Below are 9870 nucleotides of genomic sequence, written 5' to 3'. Positions count from 1 at the left end.
TATAAGCCTGTGAGGTAGTATGTGGTGTATTATGCGATTGAGCTCGTCTCAACTTGAAGAATCGAGATGATTTAGATGTCGGGGTCGAGAAGGTTCTCTCAACTCTCGACCGTTTCTCTGGTACATCAGAGCCATCAGAGAGACTCAGGTCATGCTCCCGTTTCCTTGCATACTCAAGTGCTTTGGTAAATGATGGTACGTCGCGATTGGTGACGAATTCGCGAATATTCCGTCGAAGACCGTTGACGAAATGATTAATCTTGTCCTTTTCACTTGGTACGAACCGTTAGGCAAACTGCAGCTTTCGATTGAACTCTGTTTCATATTCAATCATCGACATGAATCCCTGTTTGAGCTCTAGGAATTCCTTCTCAAGCTTTTGCTTCAAATCATCCGGACTGTTAGCTCTCATATTTCATTTAATGTAAAAGTATGAAAAAGTATTACTGCAAGTGTTGACAGAAGGGTTCTACCACAGAAGACCACAGAGGACCAACAACAGAAGATATACAAAAGCGTACAAGTCAAGAATAACAGAACCTCTGTTGTCTCTAACAGAGGTTCTGGAAACTGATCCTCTGGAATCAAGTGCTTACAAGTCATATCCAGCAGAGCCTCTGGGATGGCTCACAGAGGGTCTACATTTTATCTTCTATGAAGAACCACTTCTCACTTCTTTACTTAGGTTTGTTAGTTGTTCGTGCTTATCACGTGACTATGTTTGTAATTTGCTTTATTTGAACGGCTTAGATCATTTCACTTGTCTAGGTGCCAAAAACTTGCTCGTCGGTTTATTCAACCTTAGATTCCAACACAAAAATAGAACTTGGCGCAAGTATACACCTTGAACAACTGTCGTCTTGTAACAAGTAATGATGGTAGAAAGTACCAGATTATCGTTCCCACAGAGATAGCTTGTAAAGTTGTTTCAAAAAGTCCAGTTTATAAAAATTAATTTCAGATGGTGAATCGAGGGATTTGATTTATCTAAAATTTGGGAGGTTTGATTAACAACTAAGAAAAATATCAATCTTAAAAAGAAGCACAGGGTGCAACAGTTGATTAAGACATTAAACAGATGATTTAGTAAAAAAAAGGTGACATAGCATTCCTGTCATAATTATCTAAAATCAATAAATGATTTTATATTACTATGACAATATCAACTATCGGGTCAAACAGCCTCCCAAGAGCACACATCGGTCAACGTGCTATCGATACGATATCATTTATGTTAGACGTCGTGAATCCTAGGACAATCAGTGTTACCATCCTACATCGTAGGAGTATAGCGTTTGTCAGACACTAAAGCTATTTATAGTATTCTCCTATTACCTCAGGTTTTGAAAGTCAATACATTTTTATACACAAAATCAGTTGTCAATTAATTTTAATGTAATCATCAAATGAAATATTAAGCACCTGAAATAAATAGTAGACTATAATGCTAATAAGACACATTTGTACTTTCACATCGGCTTTGGTCTTAATTTCACGTTACACCCCAAGCTAAGGCGTTAGCCCATCATTGCTCGGTTTCTTCTCTCGAAGGATGTAAGGACTAAGAAATAAATACTGAGATGGAAAAGTAAATTGCAGAAAGTAAATTACAGAAATTAAATTACAAGAAATGGAAATACTGAAAGTTAAATGACAGAAATGTAAATTGCAGTAATGTAAATAGCTGAAATGTAAAGGACTGAAATATAAATGACAGAAATATAAAGACAGAAATGTAAATTACAGAAATGTAAATGGCTGAAATGTAAAGGACTGAANGCTGAAATGTAAAGGACTGAAATATAAATGACAGAAATATAAAGACAGAAATGTAAATTACAGAAATGTAAATGGCTGAAATGTAAAGGACTGAAATATAAATGACAGAAATATAAAAGACTGAAATGTAAAGACTGAAATATAAAGGACTGAAATATAAATAACTGATATATAAATAACTAATTACTAACTAATATTAATTCAAATGCTTATGAAGGAAAGTACATGATGAGATGGGTTTTTGTACTTTGATGGGAAGAATAGATGATACTTGAAAATCTTGGAAAATGGGAAAGAAAACTTGCAAGTCAAGTAACGTAACTTGCAAAACAAGTTTYGTTACAAAKACCGAAAGGTTACTTGCAAACTTGTAAAAGCAAMTTATTTAGACTACGTAATTCAGAGACAAGAAAACGTAATGTAACTTGGAACTAGAAACGAGATGAAGATTAAATATGAGTACTTAAATTAAACCTTGAGAATAAGATCACAACTTACAAAAATCGGTTCTTGAGATATCAAACAACAAGAAACGAAAACTTAGAACCGAAGGTAATGTTCTTRAGAGTAGCTAACACAAGATTATCACAAAGTCTATAAAAGTACATAAGATGGTTAAGTGGCTAATTGGTTTTTGTTGGTGAAAAAGTGTGTTTAAACAAAAGCCTTAAACTTCTTTATATAGGCCAASAGAAGCTCCATGGTGGATGCCAACTAATAAAACAAAAGTTCCCTCCAAGCTGGGCTTTGACTAAGCCCAAGGTTGTTGACCAAGYCTYCTMTTTGGATTAGCCMATTCTTTCTCGGCCCAATAGATTTCCAGCTTTCGGACAGGTCCTATAGGACCTTGCCACTCCTGGTCCTGTAGGACTGCCGCAGGACTGGGCCCAAAAATCGTCAAAACCTGCATAAATAGGGAATTAACATAAGATATACTATATAACTACCAATATATGAAAAAGACATAAAAAGACTCAATTAAGACACTAATGGGCAAATAAAACAAAGGAAAATGTTTAAGAAAATGATGTAATAAGATTAATAAATTAACACTTATCACACCCCCAAACTTGAATTGTTGTTTGTCCCCAAAAAACAGAAAATGACAAATAAAAAGACTCAAAGTTCTAATAAACAAAAAAAATCTGAGCATAAACATTCCATAGCCAAAATATGCATATTTAAGAAATTTTTTGAATGAAAGTGTTATACTCATGACTTGATGCTTGATATCCATAGCCCTTCATAAACCTAGCTCCCCCAAACTTAAATCCTTCATATTACCAAACCATAAGCTAGCCTATATTTCTTATGGTATATTAAATTCAACAGATAATTTGGGACTTTGAATTGGGTTCTTACATTTGGTTTTTTCTTTTAAATGCATGCCTTTTACCTCTTCTCACCTTTTTTGCTCCATAGCACAATTTTACTGCTATGCATCTCATATTGAGGTATTTTGGACACGATGGTCCTTTTCAAATATTCTGGTGTACATTGACACTCTTTTGTATGCACAAGACATGGAACTATGTTCCTTTGTTTGTCTTTTGGTCTTAATGCATATGTTTTCATGATGTATAAGGTGTTTGGCACTTTTTAGGACCCTCCCCCAAACTTAAGGGAAACAATGTCCTCATTGTGAGTGTATGAAGGCTACAAAATGGCCAAAATGAAATGAAGGCCCAAGTTGAATCAAGTGAAAGCTTTTGAAATGGTTGGCTAGTTCTAGAGACTCAATTTAAGATAAAGATGGTCAAGCATTGGATTATTGTGGCTATGGCATCAAGTCCAAACATTTATATAACAAATTCATCATTTATTCTATTTTTGGTGCATATAAGGCTAAAGGAATATATGCTACTTAAAATCAGTGCCCAAAATCCTAAAATGAAACAGAAAAACAAAGATGATCAATACAAGTGTAATTGACTATCTTTAAAAGGAAAAGGACTCAAACTAAAAATCATTGAAACAGAAAAGCAAACAAACTGAAAATAAATGAAGCAGAAAAGCAAAGATGAGAAGTCACAATTGTGACTTGGTCATCTTGTGAAAATAAAATAAAAACTCAAAGACTCAAATAAAAGATTTAAACAAAACCAACAGTCCAATTCTAAGTCAAGTTGACCCTAGAGTTAAGATGTGGTACCAAGGATGAGCTTTGAATCAAAACAGTCAACCAAAGGACTGCATTATCAAACATCATGGCCATATGAATCCAAACAATGGGATTGCCATTGTGCTGCCATGGAACAGATCAAATATAACAAGATAATGGGATTGCCATTGTCTTATTATGACATAGTCTACATTGGCCTCATCAAAATACACGAAGGTGAGAATGAGTGCATCAAACCAGACCCTCCTTCAGAGTAAACATACCAGTTGTGCAAACGGCAACCTGATATTAGCAAAAYAGCAAAAACAATRCATACCCAAKATTATATGATATCTTAAAAACAGCCAATGTCCTCAAGTGAGGATAAAAACAGCAAATAGAATGCATAAGCATGACTGTCTCAATCTTAAAACAATAGACATGCTCAWGAATTCTAAAACAACAAATGGAAGTGCATGGGCAGCAATGCATAACACTTTAAAACAGCAAATGGCCTAAAATGTGGCAAAGAAAAGTCAAAATCATCCTAAGACAGGCATGCCATGCTTTAGATGGTGTAAGATAACAAAGGGTTTAAACAAAACTCAAGGTAATACTTAAAAACAGCAAAGAAGTCATGGCATAGGGCTTCATGAGACTAAAAATAGCAAAATCAATAAAACAGCAACTCTGGACAACAGACTATAAGTGTATCATTACCTTATGCCCAAACAGTAAAATGAAAGTGCAATCTAAAAACAGCAAAACAAAATCAGCAGCTATGTTTAAAACAGCAAGAAAAAGAAAATTTGAACTCAAGGATTCTGTTTTGGCAAATAGAAGAAAAGGACTACCACATAAAACAGCAAATAGAATAGAAGCTAAATCTAAAACAGCAAATAAACACTACAGCTAGCTACTAAAAAAAATTCAAAGTTTAAACAATAAAAATCATGTTAAAACAACAAAGAGTGGAATCATAACCATAACATTGGTTATATGCCATTACCAAAACAGATAGAACAAGAATAACAGACTTAACCCATGCATGCATCAATCTTACTACATAAGGTAGTTGAAAACAGCAAACAATAACTCAAAACAATTAACTAAAAGCTAGGATTAAAACAGCAAAAATAAAAGATTTTCATTATGTTAAAACAGCAAACAAAAGAAACGCAAAGTTGGGTTCTGTTTTAGCAAACCAAAAGTGACAAAGCTACTTCTATAAAACAGCAAATTAAAATACAAAAGAAAATGCATAACCTAAGAATGCATTCTTAAAACAGCAAAAAATAATTAACTAGTAACAAATAGCAATTGCAAATGGTATACAACAACTGATACTGCTGTCAAAACAGAGGGAAGCCTCATGGATTTCAAACAGCAGAAACAAAATGCATTGGCCTTGGAAACAGTGAGAAAGAAAGCTACTCTATGAAGTAGTCTAAAACAGCAAATCATGGTTTGTTAAAACAGAGGAAAAACAGCATATCAAAACTACTAGGACCCTAGGTGCTCATGCCAAAACAGAGGAAACAGGGGCACCAAATTCCAAATAGCAAAACAAATATACCTTARACCTTAAAACAGTGAAACAGAAAGCTGCATGTATGAAGTATTTGAGGACAGCAATCATAAAACATGAAAGATAACTTAAAACCAGCAAAACAACAATTGCTTTAGAAACAGCAAATATAACACCAAATTCATCTAACTAGTCATGCATGACTAAAGATGGAGATATATATACAAAGAGTTGTGGAGTTAGAAGCTGCAAGAGGATGGACTTAGGTGGCGGTGGAAGCTTGACTGTACTCCTTGATTGCCCATTCTTGGCAGCAGCCCTAAGCATCCTTTCCTTCTGTGTCTTGTACTCAGCCCACTGTACCCTTTCCTTCTTCAAAGTGTCCACTTCCTTCTTCAATTCATCAACTCTCTTCATCAATTTGTGATGTTTCTTCACTATCACTTTCTTCAAACTGCTGGCATGATAGTCCATGGCCTTCATCAACTCAGCCTTTAGAGCTGCCATGGAGGATGTTGGTGCATCTGGTTGAACCTTTGCATTCATTCTCATCAATCTGTCCATATTTTTCTTGTCTATGGATGTTTTCTCCATTGACATCACATCCTTGGGCAAAGATAGGACTTGGGCCTTTAACAACAATCTATGAATTAATGAAGGGTATAGCAACTTCCCATTGGTTCTCTCCCCACATGCTTTTATGTTGGAGCACATCATCCTCCCAACATCAAACGGTCTAGCCTCTAAGATACAGTAAAGGATTAGAACTCTATCTAGGCACAGATTTGTATCATGGCTAGTGGGGTGGATAGTATGTCTCATGAAGTAAAACCACAAATTGGCTTCAGGCTTCAGATATTGGGTTTTAAGAAGCCTAGCCCTCCCTTTAAAACTCCATACAGCCCCCTCCTTAGCTACTGTGGCTAAGATCATTTCAAGATCTTCATCAGTACACCCAGCAGTTAACCTATCTAGCTCAGAGTATGAAGGTGGGATGAGCTCTAATAGGTCATTAATGGCAGTGGGGGAGTATGAGACAGGGGTCTTCCTTACTTTCAAATTCACCCCATCCGTGACGGCCACCTCAGTGTAAAACTCCCTAACCCAACTAAGATTATATTGGTTAGGTATGTCACATAATGTTTCCCATCCTAAAGACTCTATTGTGGCCTTGATGCTAGGATTGGCCATCAATAGCTATTGAGTGAATCCCTTCTGTACCACTCCTACTTTCTCAGAAAACTGAAGGTAAGTCTTTCTTGCAAGGGGTGTGCTAAATAAGTGCTTGGGTTTCATAAATATACCAGGCCCATCTTCAAACTGTTGTTCCATCCTTCTTCTTCTTCTTGTTGCTCTGTCCTCTTCTTCAGACTTGTCACTTTCCTCTCTCCTCCTCTTTAAGCTCCTTATCTCTATTATGGTCACTCTCTTTCTTCTTGGAACCTTTCTTTTCAAACTGGCCCCAGTGTCAACCTCATCTCTTTCTTTCTTCATTGCTGGGCTGCTATGCACAGGGCTATGATGGGCAGAATATGCACCCTCATAATAGTCATAAGTCCCAGAATGTAAAGGGCTAGGGGGTTGGTTTGGGCTAGGTTGAGTGGAATGTGGTGATGGTGGTGGTGTTTGAGTGACTGGTGTTTTGAGGGTCAGAGGGGTCTTCGTTATGTTCAAAGGGTGTAAGACTGGGGTTAGTGGGTGATAGGCCTAGGACAAAGTCCAATTCTTGGATAGATACAGTTTGTGGCAAAGGGATAGGTTCAGTGGGTGTGGAAGGTGTGGTTGTGGGATGGTTTGGTGAGGGTAGAGGGCTGGTGGTGGTTGCAACAGGGGTAGGTTACTGTATTGGTTCAACAGGGGTTGTTCTAACAGGGGCTGCTCTAACAGGGGCTATTCTAGATGTGGATGCATGCTTAAGTAGTGTAGGTTCTATGGTTGATGATGAAACAGGAATATTGGTGAAGTGTGGGGGGTTCAAAAAATTGAACTCAGTGGGCCTGTTTCTAAAGAAAGGGTGTGCATGGGTGGTAGGGACAGTTGGTTGAACAGGGGCTGTTGTACACTCTGGTTCTCTTCTAATTGCTTTGTCCATAGCTGCCAAAGCAGCATCAACATATTGTTTAAGGGATGAACTTCCCTTCTTTGGAGTTTGAGCAGCCATGGATGGCTGGGAGTAGACTATTGACATGGTGGGTGCACATCTTGCTGATTTTAAGCGTAATGCTTCATTTGAGGCAGCAATGGCCTCATCGACAGATCTTTTTATAAAGCCAACACTAGCCTGAGGGTAAACAGGAAAACCAGACAGTAAATCCATAGTTAGAGGTTTAGCGATTGTCAAACCTGTATTTAGTCTTTCTGTGGTGTTGGGATGTAGGCTTTGAGTGTTCATCTTGGTTGTAGCATCTGCCAAAGTAGTCAATGAAGGATGTTCTGCTTGTGATGGTCTGGATGTATTGGTTTTAGCCTCAGGACTCTCAGGTAACGAATCACTCCCATCAAATACATTGAATACAGTTCCCTTTGGTTGCTTCACTGGCTTGAAGTTAATCAGGCCCTTGGCTCTGCTCCTTGTCATTCGGGGGCCGGATTGATATTGTGGGAAAGGTTGTGGTTCAGACGTAATCATCACAAGAGCTTGAGTTTGGGGTTTAGTGAATGGTGCAGGTGTTGGTTTGGCAAAAGGAACTTGTCTCACAGGGATGGCATCAATAGGCTCCTCCTCACTAACATGGGTTTGTTCATGAGTGGTCTCAGGCGGCATGGAATCTGCTTCCCCTTCCCTTCTTCTTGCTCTTTTTTTTTTAATAATGGCCATTCAAATGAAACAAGGATTGTGTAATGGTTCTCAGAGCAAAGGAGAACAAAGGTGAACAGTGGCTTGAACTTAAACCGAATGGTGAATGAATAGTGATCAGGGGTTCTTAAAGCCTTTAATCTTCTTCTCCAAGGTTTGGTTTCACAAAWTTYAAAACTTYCTCTGATCAATGCCAGTTATYGATCGAYTTGTGCTATGARTYAGAATTTGTACCTTKCTTAGCAATGTCAGGTCTCATGAAGTCCCTTYCGWCTWGAAAATTGCTATTTGATGAGCTACTGGTGACGGGTGCTTCGAAGAAGAGGAATACGGTTGCGTCGAGAAAATAAGATGAGCTATGGCTGACTGTTCTTGGTTTAGCGAGTACGATGATGGRGCTGGTGAGTTGAGAGTTTGGAGACGAAAGGACACTCTCCGGTCGAGGTCTGGTACGAACGCGCGGGATTRTTGACAGGCCGWACCAAGAGTCTTCAAAATTTTGGGCTTTGTGAGTACGGATTCATCTTTTGGGCTTCTCGTATAGTGGCCTGTTAAGAAATGAGGATGGCCATCAATTTTTTTTCTTAGTCGGGCCTGTTTATTTGAGGAATTGGGCCGGCTGGCCCAGAGACAGTTAAAGCATGATCCAAAAATTAAACCTAATATATTATACATTATGAAATAAATAGATACTGATTCTATATAAAAATTAAAAACTTAATCTGAAGAAATAAAAATTGAAAATGCAAAATAAAATGAAAATAATAGCTTATAAATATATATATATATATATATATATAAGTATATAAATACCAAATATTTACAGAGACTTATTACTTTAAAAAGATAACCTCGACAGGTTGCGTAGGAATTATGGACTCAAAGAAAGGTTTTACTCTTTGTCCATTCACTTTGAACGTGGTACCCCTCTCCGGATCTATCAGATCAATGACTCCGTAGGGGTATACCCTGGCAATAACAAAAGGTCCGGTCCATCGGGAATTCAGCTTTCCCAGAAATAATTTTAACCTTGAATTGAACAACAGGACTTTTTGGCCTTCTATGAACTCTTTTGGAAGAATCTTTTTATCATGCCATTTTTTGGTATTTTCTTTGTAAAGCTTAGCATTTTCATAGGAAAAATTCCTATGTTCTTCCAGTTCACAAAGTTGCAAGGTCCTTTTTCTTCCAGCCTCATCTAAACTCATGTTCAGTTCCTTAATGGCCCAATAGGCCTTGTGCTCTAATTCCACTGGCAAATGACAAGCTTTACCAAAGACCAATTTATAGGGAGACATACCAATAGGGGGTTTTGTAAGCAGTCCGATAGGCCCACAATGCATCATCTAACTTAGAGGCCCAATCTTTTCTATGTGGTTTGACTACTTTGGCCAAAATCCCTTTTATCTCCCTATTTGACAATTCAGCTAATCCGTTGGTCTGAGAATGATAGGCAGTTGCTACCCTATGCTTGATGTCATATTTATCAAGAACTTCTTCTAACATGTTGTTTATGAAGTGAGTGCCTTCATCACTGATTAGGGCACGAGGTGTGCCAAATCTAGTGAAGATGTGCTTTTGTAAGAATTTCACAACAGTTCTAGCATCATTGGAATGGCAAGCCATGGCTTCCACCCATTTGGACACATAGTCCACAGCAACCAA

Source organism: Cynara cardunculus (genome assembly GCF_001531365.2).
Source record: "Cynara cardunculus var. scolymus isolate 2C chromosome LG 2, CcrdV1, whole genome shotgun sequence".
Classification (NCBI taxonomy): Eukaryota; Viridiplantae; Streptophyta; class Magnoliopsida; order Asterales; family Asteraceae; genus Cynara; species Cynara cardunculus.
The sequence above is the reverse complement of the archived record's forward strand: the minus strand, read 5'-3'. Positions refer to the sequence as shown.